This window comes from Delphinus delphis, chromosome 3 (assembly GCF_949987515.2).
Source record: "Delphinus delphis chromosome 3, mDelDel1.2, whole genome shotgun sequence".
NCBI classification, from domain to species: domain Eukaryota; kingdom Metazoa; phylum Chordata; class Mammalia; order Artiodactyla; family Delphinidae; genus Delphinus; species Delphinus delphis.
The window spans coordinates 125157183-125172905 of NC_082685.1; positions in this window are offsets into that span (position 1 = coordinate 125157183).

The following is a 15723-nucleotide window of genomic DNA, read 5'->3' on the forward strand; positions in this document are numbered from 1 at the left end:
AAATAAAATAAAGGCGTAGTAAAATCGGTTTTGAAAGGTTTTTTCTTGTTGATTTGGTTACGTGCATGTCACCACCTCGTTTTACTGGGATTGCTGGTGGGGCGTTTCTTTTCCTCCTAAATTTGGTTGGACAAATCTTAAAATGCAGATTCTGTGTATTGAAACTCACTCACAAATCAACAACTGCTCTTTCTGTCATACAGGCCTGGTTCTGCTGAGACTTTTATGGCAACAGCATGAGCTGACAGACACCGAGGGGAATGAGGGTCCCCTCCCAGCCCCGCTTCTCCTCTTCCCCTGCATGACTCTCTGACTCCTCTCCTCTCTTCTCCTTTCATCTCACTTTTGAGAATCCCTTCATGCCCTGACTAATTCTCCGCTGCCCTGGGCACACGCTCCCTGACAGCCGGGGAGCCCTGGAAACAGCCTCTGGGTTTTGAAAGAAATTCCGGACTTCAGATAAGGCACCCAACAGCCCGCCAGGGTGCTGAGAGGAGCTGTGCGGGAAGTGCTGTCCTGTCCCCTTCCCTTTACACCTTTCCTCCCACCATCCGCCCTGCCATTGGCAGTGGATGGAGGGAAGCCTGCAAGTTTAGCTGGTGCCAATTAGATTGTGTTGTTTTGAGTCCTCAGTCTTTCCCTTCCACTCACGGGGTCAACCCCTTACACAGGATGCTGACACAATCTTATGTCTTGGCTTTGAAGTCACCCAGACCTGGGTACAAACCCTACTCTGCCATCGAATACCAGTGTGTCTTCCAACAATGTATTTAATCTCTAAGAACTCGGTTTCCTATAAAATGAGGGATAATAATACCTACTTCTAATGTTGTCAGGATTAAGTAAGGGCCATTTAAAAAGCACTTATTATTCAGTGTCATTATAGGGAAGCAAAACCCCTTTTTATACAGCAGTAAGAGACTTCTAAATACCTGTGCTCAAAATATAGGTAGTATTTGCTGCTTGTACTCCAGTCATTTCCTTTCAAAGGAAACCCCCGTCTTGGGCCTACGACCGCAGCAAATCAGCTGCAGAGCCAAAGGACCAAATCGTTGGGGACAGAGGACTATCTTCCTGAGACCGGTGGAGGCTACAGCAACCCTGCATGTAGCACATGCCTTGCTGGGACACGGGGAAGGTTAATGAGATAACATCTAGGTGGAAAGTGCTGAGCGTGCTAAATATTACCATGTTGCAATTACCCTGCTACTGGGGCAGGCGTGCCTTTGTCCGGATTATTCAAGAGCAGGGGGCCCTGAGAGAGAAGGTGGCGGGAGAGATGCAATTTAGGCAAGTCACACACACCCAATCCCAGACACGCTTTCAGTGATGTTGGGAGCCACAAACAGGGAAAGGACTTCAGCCTCTGCAGTGCTGCAGTTTCAACGGTTTAACTTTCTGGGTTTAGAATTATTTCCTGCCACGTTTCTGCAGAGCTTCCTAGAGACGACTGACAACACAGCCACGGTGGACCTGCTGTTGCCCTGTGACCTGGGGCAACACCTCTCTGAGCCTCAGTTTCCCTGCCTGGAAAATGGAGAAAAGAATCCCCATCTATTTCACACGGTCTAAGACTACAAAGCCAAAGTGCTTGGAAAATTATAAAGGGATGCATAGTGATGTGAATTACTAGATGTCACTTTCTATTCTCTCATTTCTTATCTGACCATAACCAATCTTAAGAAGTAAAGTTCTCTGACTCTACTTGCTGTTACCAACCATCATACATCACAAAGTCTAGCTGAATTTCCATAAGGCTGAATTATGCATTAGGAGCACTGAGAAGAGATGGTACTATTGATTCTATTTTTAAGGACCAGCTTATCCATGATGTAGTGCTTCTAGTTTGTGGATCCACTAAGCCATGCTATTATATAGAAATAGTATTAGTTTTTATTATGTAGCACCTGGAATTTTTAAACACTTCCACGTATATCACCCCATAGTGTCGTTCAGTGTTTGTTTGTAGGTCTCTGTCTCTCCCAGATAAATCTTTTGGGATATCTGCTTTTCTCCTTACTGTTTTTCAGCACTTTGCCTCTGGAAAAGGCAGAAGCCTGGGGCTTCAAGGATTCAGGGCATGACCCCGGGAGTCTTACTGGACGACGTGGCCTCGGTGGAATCAGTTGTTAAGGAAATGAAGACAGCTCCAAGCTGCCCAGCCTGTCTCATGACCGGGACACAGACAGTCCTGCTCACAGGGAGACAAGCATCCCTCCACGACCTGCGGTCACCACAACAGTTTCAGGAAAGTCTCCCATGTACCCAGAGTCTCGGGCACTGCTTACTGACACACCAGCCCCTCAATAATCTTATTGTATGTTTTCAAAATAATTCTCTGTAATGCCCCAAGAATGTCTGAACTTCTGTATGAACTCTCTAGTTTGCATATTTTTCATCTTATTAGTGGGAACTCCGATAGACAAGGCCCATGACCTTATCTTTCCATGGACCTCTCTGGCAGGGTGCAAGGGCATTCTCTCCTGCTGGTGAACTCACAGTGCCCTTCTGATTCCCCCTCACACCCACTCCAGCCTCTTTCTACCCTCACCTTCTTCACAATCAATATTAAGAAAAAAATAACTTTGCTTAAATTACAGGTTACTCATTAAAAACTGCTACAAGATTCTGGTGCTGAATTTTCGTGAAGCAAGATTCTGAAAAAAGAGAGCGCACGGATGATGTTGCCTTTGATGACCTGTTGACCCTGACCCCATGCCACTGGGAAGGGAGCATTCAGGTTTCAGGATGAGTGCACAGGATCTCAGCTCTAATATAGCCTGTCGTTCATTAATCCCTGAGACATCCAGGCCCAGCCAGATGTGATGTGCCCTGGCTTAATCCTTCTGTGGAGATGCTAGGGAGAGTGGGAGTTAAGTGCTAATTGGAAATGAGATCTTATATCAGAAAATTAAGGTTTTAAAAATGCTTTGAATGGGAGTATATTCAAGTGCATGGATACATCAATTCAGGAGATACTCTTATCTTATTTTGTTAGATGCAGCTAGAATGATAAAGAAGATAAATACCAAATTTCATAGCTATTGGACAAGTGCTTCCCAATACCTCCACCCAGGCTTTTGCTACATGTAGCATGATATATTTTGATCCACGTATGCAATTCTTCTCTATTTCCAGTTAGAAGTATCTATCCCACAAATGAAATGACCTCAGATTTAGGGACCTACAACAAGAGCAAAGGACCACAAGTAATTCCCAAATTTTTGCTTAAGTCATTCATTCGCTTATATATTTATTCATTTTTGTTTCAAGAAACCTTTACTTATAACTAACTTTGTGTGCAGTACATTGTATGTATGTGCTATTCCATGAGAAGATGTAGAGAGTCATTCTGGCCATCAAACAACTAAAAACCATGGTAGGGCAATGAGAAATGTCCCTCTCAATTTAAACATCATTGCAAGAAATTTCATCGCAAGTGTATTATTAAAAACCAAGTGACTCCTACAGAAAATGAGGGCTGGGAACTGAGAAAAACTAGCCTGAGTAGTCAGGCAAAGATCAGAGCTGAGCAGAGCCTTGAAGGATGGAGAGTGAAGAATTTCAACCATGTTTCCGCCTTTCATTCCCAACAGAAAGCAGAAGGAACTGTGGTCTTCTTTCATTACTCCTGACTATCCCTAGTGGGAGGTCCAAGGTGCAGTAAAACGGCCGAAGCCTGAGACCCAGAGGGAGAAATAAGAGATTCGAGGATGCACAAATAGAATATCATCACACCCCAAAAAGTTAGAACTGACTCTAGCTTGGAAAGATGAGCCCTTTCAACTATTAGCACCTGCTACAGAAAAGGCCTTCAGGAATTATTAGTTGAACGAATGAATGAATGACCAAGATGATCCCCAGAACTTCCTCAGCCCCCACTTTTACTGTCTCTTCCCAGGTGCCCTTGCAGCCTCCAGAGGTGAACAAGGCAGAACTTGTCTCCCAGGGCTTCGTAAATGACTAGATTCTTGTTAAGTGCTCTTTTCTTGCAGAATGGGATTATGCAGTGATTTGCAAAAATACGTAACCATTAAGTTGTTTTTACTCCTTTGCTAGTACAAGCAAGTGCGATGATGAACGTCCTTGTGCGCATTTTCTCGGGTACCTGAATGAGACTGTTTCTAAGGTAGGCACCTAGATACATGCTCAGCCCTTCTAGACACTGCCAAATTGTTTTCCAAAGCGCTTGTACCAATTTACACCCCCATAAGCAATGAAGAATAGTTCCTGTTTGTCTACATCCTTGCCAGAACTTGGTATCATGAATTTTACCAAGATAAGAAGGGTAAAATGACATCTCATTGTTGTTTCTCTTTCCAGTTCCCCGTTTACTATTGAAGTTGAGTCTATTCTCTGAAACTCCTATTAAATCCATGTAAGGTCTTACCTACTCTGTAAGCCTCCTGGCTTCCTTTTCATCTCTTTGTCTCCTTTTTTTTTTGGCCACTTGTGCGGCATACAGGATCTTAGTCCCCTGACCAGGGGTTGAACCTGCGCCCCCTGCAGTGGAAGCGTGGAGTCATAACCACTGGGCCGCCAGGGAAGTCCTTCTTTGTCTCTCTTTTCTATCTTATGAACAATGTCTTCTAGTACGCTTATTTTTTCAAATGTGCCTACTTTTCCATTTAACCAATCCATTGGCGTTTTAAATTTCAATGATAATATTTTTTACTTTTAAAAATTCTTTTTGTTTTGCAAATTTGCAAGATCATTACTTTTAATCCCCTCTATTATTATTTTTTGCCAGTTAGATAGACATACACTTCTTTTGTTATGACTGATAATGACAGTATCTAATGTCCTTTGAGGTCTGATTCTCCCATTTTGTTTTTGGGCATCCCCCATGGTGTCGTGATTGCTTGTGTGTTTTGTGAGTTATGATGGTTTGGCCAGATTCTCTTCTGTTTAATCGTGAGAAGTTTTTGAGGCCTGATTTAAAGGCAGGTTCCTCCAGACTATATTGCTTTTATTTCTGTCATGTGCCTGGAATCGATTAAAACCTGAAACCACTTTAAAATAAAATTTCAACTTGAGGTTTTTTGGTCCTCATAGATAATGTAAATTTTGGACCACAAACCCCTGTGTAGGTTTGCTTGTGGTTATGAAGTTTGGGATAGAGTGTTCCCCTCTCCACCCAGCACAATAGTCAAGATAAGCAAGTTTCCTTGTTATCTCCGTCTGTGGGTGGGTTTATATCTACTGATAGTTCACCCTTGTCCTGAAGGTGTTGCTCACTGGGATTCAAGCTTTACATGTGGGATCTCCTGTTAGAATGCACCTTGGCTGGGCCTTGGGCTTGGTCACCTGCCAACTTTACCCCTTGCCACCATTAACACCTTAGGTTAAGGCCAGCAGGGCTCAACTGATGCCTCCATGGAGAAGGCTAAATTCAGAGCGCTCTTAACTTTCAGGATTCCTGCTTTCACCTTATTTGCCTCTGAATATTTCTTACTCTCTTACTAGCTCAGGGATGCACTTAAAAATAATTGTTTATTTAAAAAAAATTTTTGGCCATGCCGTGCAGCATGTGGGATCCTAGTTCCCCGACCAGGGATTGAACCCACGTCCCCTGCATTAGAAGCACAGAGTCTTAACCACTGGACTGCCAGGGAAGTCCCTAAAATTAATTTTTAATTCTGAAATTTTATTTCACATTTTTAGTTGTTTTTAGTGGAGGGATGTTCAATTTGCCATACAGAAGCAAACAAGAGTCCTATTACATAATTTATTATAATTTCGTGTGTGTTTGTAGTATTTTATATTTAAAAGAATAACAACTCTGATAAAAACTCTTGGAAGGAAATAGACCAAAAAAGTGTTACGTAAGGATGGTGAGATTATTGGTGAGTATTCCCTATCCCTATAGTTCAAGTTCAAGGATTGGACTGGGTGTCAGAAGACCTGGGTTTACTTCCAGCATTCAGTAATTCAATGCTATTCAAGGTAGCATTGATAATACCACCTCAATATCCTCCTGAATATTTGTGAACTGGCAAAATTGATGGTACCCAAACCTATCAACATACTAAGGAAAAACCACCCAGTGAGGAAGTGTTTCAGGTATCTGTCCATGCCACCTCTGACCTCCTCATTACCCTACACTCACCAACAGGAGGTTATCAAATTCTAAAATTGTTGCCTACATGGTAGGTGAAAATGGTATCTCACTGTGGTTCCTTTGTCCCCTTTGACAGCAGCATAATATCTCATTGCATGAGAGTAAAATAATCGGTTTTTATTTAAATGACTTCTCCATTGACAACGTTTTAGATTACTTCCAACTTTTTGTTATTATGAACAGTGCTGCAATCAACTTTTTGGGTACATACATCTTTACACAATTGTTGTTTTACATTCTTAGGATAAATTCAGTATTTTGCTACTTGTTGCCAGACTGCCTTACTTTGGGGTAGGCACAAGTTCTTGCTGTAGATAAAAGTTCTAAAAAAAGTCTAAACTCCTAGATTAAATTTCTAAAGCTAAAAATATTTTCATTTATGGTTTAAAATTTTACATTTTATTACTTGCAAATTAAAGTCTTCCTGCCTACCATTATCTACAGATATATCTGGCTTTTAGAAAAAAATGTAAATCCAATAGTCCAAACCTACAAAACAAATAAGTTAGGGAGTGACTATTATTTGTTTTACAAAATGGTACCAATTTAAACTGAAAGCACTCTGAGAACTTTTGAAATATGACCAAATTTATAAAAACTCAATTTACACATAATATATCAAGAATATATCAAGCACACAAAGTGAGGTATACTTATCTGAATATGATTTTATGAATCTGAGGAGGGTAATTAAATATGCTGCTGCTTTTTTGAGAGGCAAATTGTGTACACTGTAAGAAATCCATGAAGGATTAACAGAACTGTAATTACGTGATATTTTTTTCTCTAAAACTCTTGGGTTTGTTTTCTTTTTTTTTTTTTTTTTAAGATTGTGCTTCAAAAGCAGAAAGAATATCCATTTCCCTCCCTTGCTTTTCAGGCTTCCCACTACATGCCAGCCAACAGAGTGGCATACGGCACATAACGTGCACAGTCAACCTCCTACTAGCATATTTGCAGAAGAACCTAGAGTACATATTGAACTAAACCACACCTCACGTAAAAGACCTTTAATCATCCTTTATTCCTTGGTGCAGAAGAATGGTGGTAGTCGGGGTGGGGGAGGGAGAGTTAGTTGTTGGCAAGATAGCTGAGGGGAATGGAAATATCATTACCATGGGGGTGGGTGGCCTTCTTACTCATTGGCTCTAATTCCCTCGCCAGACAAATGAAATGACAATGCTGTAGGGCTTAGAAAAATTGGGGCAACTCTGGGGCAGTGGGTGGCCGAGAATGTATTAATGACAGCCTGTCTGGGCCTTTGAGTGGCAGATAAAACACACAGATACACACTCTGTACACTTAACCAGCTCTGGTCCTAACAGACTTTCCCAATCTTTTGTCCCAATCACTCATCTTTTTAAGCCAGATTCAGAAAAGTGCATGTACCATGTAAAACACTTTTGTTTTTGTAAGAAGACTCTAACACAGAAGTTTGAGGGGGGAGTTTGGCATTTTTCCAGTACATTCGGGAATCCCCGCCTACACTCTGACCATAATTAGCGTGTGGCCTTCAGAATGCAGGCCCAGGAGGAAGGAGGTAGGCGTAGGCCAGGCCCCCTTTGCTCTTCCTTTTTTCCCTTCCTCACTTATGCCCCTCTCCTCCCATTAGGCAGTCTGGCTATAGGCCATGCTTACCTGGTGCCCACTGGTCACCCCTAGAAGGCCACACAAGGTGTTGCACCCAGGGGCTTGCTTGGCGCTTTCAGAGTTTCTGGCCTCTGGAGTAGAAGAGGATTGACCTATTTTATTTTATGAGGTCAGTGGGAAATTAAAGTGGAAAACTAGTGAGAAAAGAACTGGACTGGGTGTCAGAAGACCTGGGTTTACTTCCATCTAGGCCTCTACTTAGCCATGTGACCTTGAGCAAGAAACTTAATCCCTGCAGACCCAAGTTTTTTCAGCTGAAAAGTGAGGTTTGAATGAAGTGCTCTGGGGAGTAAAACTGAGCCAAGTGATCGATTTTGTGCGTATGAGGGTGGCCGTGCCTCTGTGGTGTGTGTACACGTGTAAAGTACGAAAAGATCACCCCAAGGAGAAATGGATTAATGCAACCACAGCGCAAACACTCAGAAGGGAAAGTGGGCAGCTGAATGGTGAGGAGGTGTGTCAAAGGGGAGAAAGCGCTTTCCCATGGGCACTGTAAAACAAATTACCCTAAAACTTAGTGGTATAAACCAAAAACCAATCTGTTTGGGACGGTCTTTTTGAACGATTTTGTGGGTTACGAGCTCAGGAAGGTCTTGGCTGCTTTGTTGTCACACAGCTTTTGGGGACACCCAAGCTGGCCTGTCCACATAGCTGGCAGTGGATGCTGGCTGTTGCCGGAAGCTCAGCGGGGCTGTGACCAGAAGGCCTTTCCAGCATGGCTTTCTTAGAGGAGGTAGGCTCCACACGGTGGCCGGCTTCCTGCTGAGCAAGCGTCCCAAGAAGAGAAAGCAGAAGCGGCATGGCCTTCTCAGACTCAGCCTGAGAAGTCACATGGGGACATTTCTACCATACTTAACTGGTCAAAGCAGTCACCAGCCCATCCTGGTTCAGAGGAGGGTATGGGGGACGCTTTCTCTTGATGAGAGGATATGAAAGAATGTGGGGGTCAAGTTGTAAAATTGCCACAGGCGCCTGACAAGAGTGCTCTGATTTTTCTCAGTATCTTTGAAATAAATGTCTTGATAATTTATATAATTTAATCAGCTTTCTGAGATAAGAGGCTTCTTGACTAACGTGGCTTGCTGAGTACTTATGAAGCGAAGGTACTTAAAGAATCGCTGCACTTTGCACATAAGTTATATAGCTCCAATCTGGGATAACTTTAACTTCCACAGCTGGTTGATGCAAATCAAGTCAGCTCTATAACTCCTCAGTGTGGGGAAAAGGCAAAGAGCTGTGAAAACTCAAATAACCAGACTTATTATTTCTAGACTGAATTGGATGCTTCAGAAATGGGCCTCTGCTTCTGGGAACCTGACAGCTCCCTATGAATATGGGACAATAATGCTACACAACACCCAGGAAAGAGACCAACTCGCTATGAGTGCCTGGGAGCAGGCTATGACCAAGGGAAAACACCCTAGAATTCTATCTCAGGAAAATTGTATGCTACCTGGACTTGAGCTCTTCTGAGAATGGTGGCTGAGAGCAAACACACTTCACTCCTTGGTCTAATTTCAATGATTATTCCTTCCCATCTTGTGCAGCTGCCATCAGACTGATTTTAGTTCCTGGGGACTAAACAGTTTCTGAAGGTTGTTATCACTCCCCTTCAGTGGAGCATATCTTCAAACACCTTCCTGGATAATTACCATGGCCAAGTGACTGGGCAATCACGAGAGTGATTTTAAACACACCACACACACACACACACACACACACACACACACACACACACACACACTTCTCCAGCGTGTTCCTTTGTGTTTGTTTTGTTTTTGCATTTTCAAAGCCCAGCGGTTTGTGAGAGGCAGAGAAGGACAAAATAAAAAGACATATGGTAGTGCTTAAATTATTCCCCAAAAGGGAAAGTGTCCAATATGAAATTATTCAGTCTTTCTACTATTCTGGGGTGGGGAAGGAGGCATCTCAACCAAGAAAATCATAGAATACCCACAATACCCAGAGGAGAACTGAATTATATTATCAACTTCCAAATACAGTCAGCAATATTTCACCAGAAAAGCTGTTTTGCAAAAATTAAACCTCTAATATTTACACTGGGAAATACCTCCAGTCCTTCTCTGCTGTCTCCCCCAGCCCCTTGCGCATGTGCGTGCGTGCGCGCGCGCGCACACACACACACACACACACACACATCTTTTCCTTCCCAGGATCCTCTTTGTTTGGTTCGCTTCTTTTATCCCAATGTGTACATAGGTGATGCTGTAATGAGGTGCCCAAAAGTCTCCAGAAAGAAAGATTACACAAAGTAGAATTTTGTCTCTTATTTTTCAAAATGTTCTAAGGACCTACAGACTCATCTGATATAAGCCATGGAAAACGGCAGCCAGAAGAAAATCAGTGAGACAATTCCGCGAGATCTTTTTTCATCCAAATTGATAAGTAGAGGAGGAGGTGGAGGTTGGGTTTCAGCTTTCTGTTCTTTTACTAAGTTTATGCAACTTCAATCCATTCAACCCAGGCTTAGGCATGCTACATAAATGTTTTATGAAACAAGATAAACTTTGAGAAATATTTTTAAATTTAAATTTGAAAAACAGGTGATGCATTCATGGCTCAATATGAAAGCACTATAAAATGTATATGCTGAGAGGTCTGCCCCCATCTACTCCAGTCCCTCCCCACTCTCACCCACTCCTTATAAGCATATTGTTAGTTTCTTGTGTATATGCCCAGTGTTTATGCTAATACAAACACAAACATATCCATATTTTCCTTCTTTTTCCATTGTTTTTGAGAAGGAATTTAAGAGAGGTAGAACTGGCCTTGTTTGCTCTAGTGGTGAGAATACAGAAGTAGAGAAAGCATAATGGGATATCAGAAGCTTATAAGAATGAAATGATTTCACAGTTATGTAGATTCTCTGAATCACTTTCTTTGACACTTGTTCTTTTTTTTTCTTCTTCTTCCTAGTTTTATTTTATTTTTATTTTAGGCCATGCCATGCGGCTTGCAGGATCTTAGTTCCCCGACCAGGGATCGAACCTGTTCTCCCTGAGGTCGAAGCACAGGAGTCCTAACCACTGGACCGCCAGGGAATTCCCGACATTGGTTCTTTGATTAAATCTATTCTTTGGGCCTCTTCATTCTTTAAACTTACAAAATCTTTATTGTTTGCCCCAGCAAAATCTTAGATACTTTATATAGCTCATCTCTTGCTTAACAACAAAAACATGTATATGGCACATCCTTAAGAAAAGAACAAGAAGTACAGTAGCAAGTGCAGTGCAGGGTCCCCTTACTGGATGTCTGACCATGGACATCCAGTGGGGAGGCTGACCATGGCCTGAGGGAAGAACATTCATTCTGACCTGAAAGCTCTTCTTTGTCTTACATGTACACATGCAGAGAGAAAACAAGGGCCTTAGAACATCACACTCTTCTGATACTTGGCAGTCTAAAGTAGAACTATTTGGTAGGTTTTAGAAATAGCCGCAGGAATGTGTATGTAACCAGATAATTGACGCTGGGCATTGTGTGGGACTGTGCCAGACTCCAGAAACAATTAAATCATTTTAAACTCGTATTTTGGAAATGAACAGACAACAATGACAACAACCCATCTTTTGAACAAGTTGAAACACAATAATGATGTAATTTGTTGCCATTTTTGGGTGCGTAGTATTGTATTATATGCCAGATGAAGAAAAGACAAACTAAATTGTGAATGATATATAGAATAAATGATTGCATGGGTCATATCGTAATAATTGCTTTACATGGTCGATGCTTTCCTAAAGAGTTATATGACAGATGAGTTTTGGAAAATCAAAAAATGTTTAAAGAAATCCTTAAGATGACTCATTTATTTTGATTTTTTATTTAAAATGAAACATATGGGAACATTCTAAGATATCTTAACAGGACAAAATGGGTGCAATAAAACAAGTCTCCCTCCTACCCCATCCCAATTTGCCGGGCCTATTCCTCAGACACAACCAACATACCACTTTCTGATGTTTCCCACAGAAATATTCTGCATATTGTAATACGTAAATATCTCTCTTTTTAAAACACAAACAAGAGCGTGCTGCAAACCTATTCTTCACATGGCTCAGTCTCTTATCAGCACACGCACACCTATGCAGCTGAATGTCCCACTGGAAGGAAGGACCTCCTCAGTTTATTCAGCCAGGCCCCCAGTGAGTGATGACTCTTCTCTGCCATGAATGAGAATCTTGGTAGAGTAAAATGAAATCACCTTCTCATGATCTCTTTTTTTAACTGTATTTGTTATACACCAAGTGTTGTCCCATCTCCCTTTCTGGCATCTGGAAACTCATTCGTTCCCTTCTCAGAGATCACCATCATGGGCTGCCTTATGTCCAGGGTCTGAAAAACACTCTTTTATACATTTTTAGTTTTTTCGTTGTTTCAGGCAGGAGGATAAATCCAATCCCTATTATTCCATGTTGGCCAGAAGCAGAAGTGTCGTATTTTTAAAACACTGAAGTGTTTCCTAAACTTGGATGTGTACAGTCATCTGAGCAACTCACTAAAAATGAAGGTTCCTGGGCTCCCATCCAGAAATTCGGATTCAGCAGGGCTACCTGGGAATCTGTATTTCTAACCAGTGGCTCAAGTAGTTGTTGAAGCCCTGCCATGGACCAGACCAGTTGTTTGGAAACCGCTGGCTTTAAGGGTGATTATATTTATTTGTCAGCTATCCTCAAGTGATACCACCATATGGGACAGTTTGTTTGTCAGAAGAACAAAATAGAAATAAATGGTGAGATGGATTTCTTGCCAGACTTTGAATTACTGAGTTTTTGGAAACACACTGCCACCTCGGAAGAGTGTTTGAAGAGGGCAGGGTCCTGTTCCAAAGGGACAGCTCTACTCAGCATGTGACACAACAGACCCAATGAGCGTGAAGGCAGGCTGGGAGTCAAGGTGGAAGGGGCACATTTACTGGTCTGTACAGAAAAGGCACAAATCCCAGCAGCTTCAGCTTAGTTAAACTCGTTTTGGAAAATATTTTTGGCTTGTGTGGTTTTATGCTTTTAGAGTTCCATTTTTAAGCACTGAGCCTGTCCAAACCCACTGAAGCTGAGCTGAAGCATCCAAGGAAGATGCTGAGTTTCACACCGATCTCTGCTGAGTCTGTAAAAATTTTTCAGATTTGTCCAAACTGCTTTGTTGAGAAACCAAAACAAAAATCACTAATCCTAGTGGGGTTTGTAATATCCTGTGGTTTTCATCCAAAACTATGGCAAAAGCAGAGGTCGGTCATGTGACTTACAAGCCTAAAGGTTTCATTATGAACCCTGAAAAAAATCCACAAGCTTCAGTCTTAAAATATAGTCCCAAGAGAAAAACCAAAAAAAAAAAAAAAAAAAATCTTCTTATGGTTGGCCTGCAACCATAGACTAAGGAAACATTTCCAAACCAAATGTTGTCAGGGCTCACTACATTTTAAATCCAAAGCTGAATTTTATTCCACTGGGGTGACATTGTTTATTAACACTGTCTGTGGCAACTGGATTGTCTAGAAAAGTTCAGGAGAGCTGGAGGCCCTCTCTTATTTGTGCTATGAACAGAACTGGCCTGCTGCTCAATAAACAAAATGAGTTCAACAACATAAATGATGAGGTTTTATTTTGCCATATCTTCCTTCCCCTAGAATATGTAGACAACAAATTATGAAAGTACTCATATTTTCTATTCTTTAATATAAAATTTCACTCATTAAATGTCAGATCCCTTTACAATGATTCAAATTCTAGGATACACAAGAATAACCTGGAGAATTTGTGACATCTGTATATTCTTGTTATCTATCACATTGGATGTGACAAACTATCCCAAAACATAGAGGCTTACAGCAACAAACATTATATTGCATCTCATGATTTCGTGGGTCAGGAGTTCTGGCAGGGCTCAGCTGGGTGATTCTTCTGCTCATTGTGAACATCTGGGGTTACCCATTGGTTTTTAGCTGGTGGCTGGTCTCACTTGGAGAGTCCAAGATAGCTCCACCCTCATGCCTGGCAAATTGGATGAGCATAAATCTGGTTCAGCTGGGACCTTCTCGCTCTCCATGTAGCCATAGCATCTCTCCACATGGTCCAGGGCTCCCAGAGACCAAGCCTAGGCCTGGAACTGGCATAGCCATCACCTCATTGTTCAGAGCAGCCATGGCCAGATTTCAAGGGGAGAAGAAACAGACCCTATCTCTCAATGGGAGAAATGTCAAAGAATCTGTGGCCATCTTTTATCTACTACAATGCAAATGCCAGAGTTCTACTCCCAGAAATTCTGATTTTGTAGGTGTGTAGTGGGGTCCAAGATTCTGCATTTTAGAAAATACCCAGTGAAATTCTGGTATAAAGGATCCTCACAGCACACGCTGAAAAATACCACTTTACAAGATGTGATGGAAAGTGTGCTTATAATGAATCTGTCCATCAATCAATTAACAAACATCAACTAATCATATGATGTGTGCCCAGAACCACATTGGGTGCTCTGGAGAATAGAAAAGGAACATAATGAAGGGATCCCAGCCTGGAAGGTGCTCACACTCCCTGAAGCCAGGGTGCAGGGGAGTCTTAATGCCAGGATTCCCCATGGGAGAGGGCCAGGTAGGGGGAAGGATAGTACAAAGTGGGCACATTGCCAAGGTGACTGAAGCAAGCATCTGGAGCAGAGCCATAGGAATCAGATCAAAAAGTGTGTTGGAATGAGTAGGTGGCTAGAATAAATTATGGGGGGAAAGGGAGCTGTTCTCTGCAAAGTTTCTAGAGAGAAATGGGGATGGGCCAGAGCAAGGAAGCAGCGGGTATGACAGCTCCCAAGCACATTTTCCAAAGTGTGATCTTTGACAGGACCACTTCCCCATATCTTTTATTCCTCCCCAGTCCTGACTTTCTGGTCCTATTTGCCTGTGTTGCTCCTATCCCAGCGAGCCAAGCAGTTCAGCTTCAGGATGGGACAGCCAGTCTTTCCAGTAACAACGTGGACTTTCAGGGCAGGGTTCTGACTCACCCTGTATATGGCTTCAGTGACCAAATCGTCTCTGGATCCCACTCCCAAAGCAGACTCGGTGCGTGAGTGCCTGCACATGTATGCGTGTGTGTGTGTGTGTGTGTGTGTGTGTGTGTGTGTGTGTAAGGGGGTGACTCCTGGGGGGAGGCATAAGGTTGGGAGACTCCCAAAGCAGACTCTGTGTGTGAGTGTCTGCACACGTATGCATGTGTGTGTGTGCGTGTGTGTGTGTAAGGGGGTGACTCCTGGGGGGAGGCATAAGGTTGGGAGATTCTCAGAAGCTGGGTCAAGCTATGAAGAATGCTATTGACCATCTGAGCACATTGCTGAAAATAACAGAGAAAGATGATCTGTAATCTAGATACATGGGATGACAGATAACAGTGGAATGAACTCGGTGGCCAGGGTCCAGAAGAACGGGTTGGGAGGGGTGCTGGAACAGAAGGGTCCAAGAGGCTATCTGTAAACAAGGTTATGTGTAGGGTGCCGCAGGGGGTGAAGGCTGGCTACTCAAAGATGTCTTATTTGGCCTGATGGAAAACAATCCCTTCTTGTCCTGATCAGAGGCTGCTGTCAGTGCTAAGTCTAAGTTTTGAAGAGTCAGGACTGAAAGCCAGGACCAGCAGCAGCCAGGGAAGGCTGGGAGCAGGCTGGGCAGCCATGGTCTCACAGCACAGGGTGCTTCCTGGGCCAGCAGATGCTCGCAGACAGGCAGCACAGGGAGACACAGATCTCCAGGAACAGGGCCAGGAAGGTAGGCCTGGATCACACTATTATGTACATGGTCTCATTCCCAGCCATAGCTAGGGCAGGAAGCAATCGCAAATCAGTCCGGGGCTTCTGGGTCCATCCTCAGGACAGAATGGGAAGGAAATATTAGGTCTCTGTGCCAATTAGACAAAGGTGCCTCAGGCAGGCAGCTGATGCCCTATGAGCCCTAA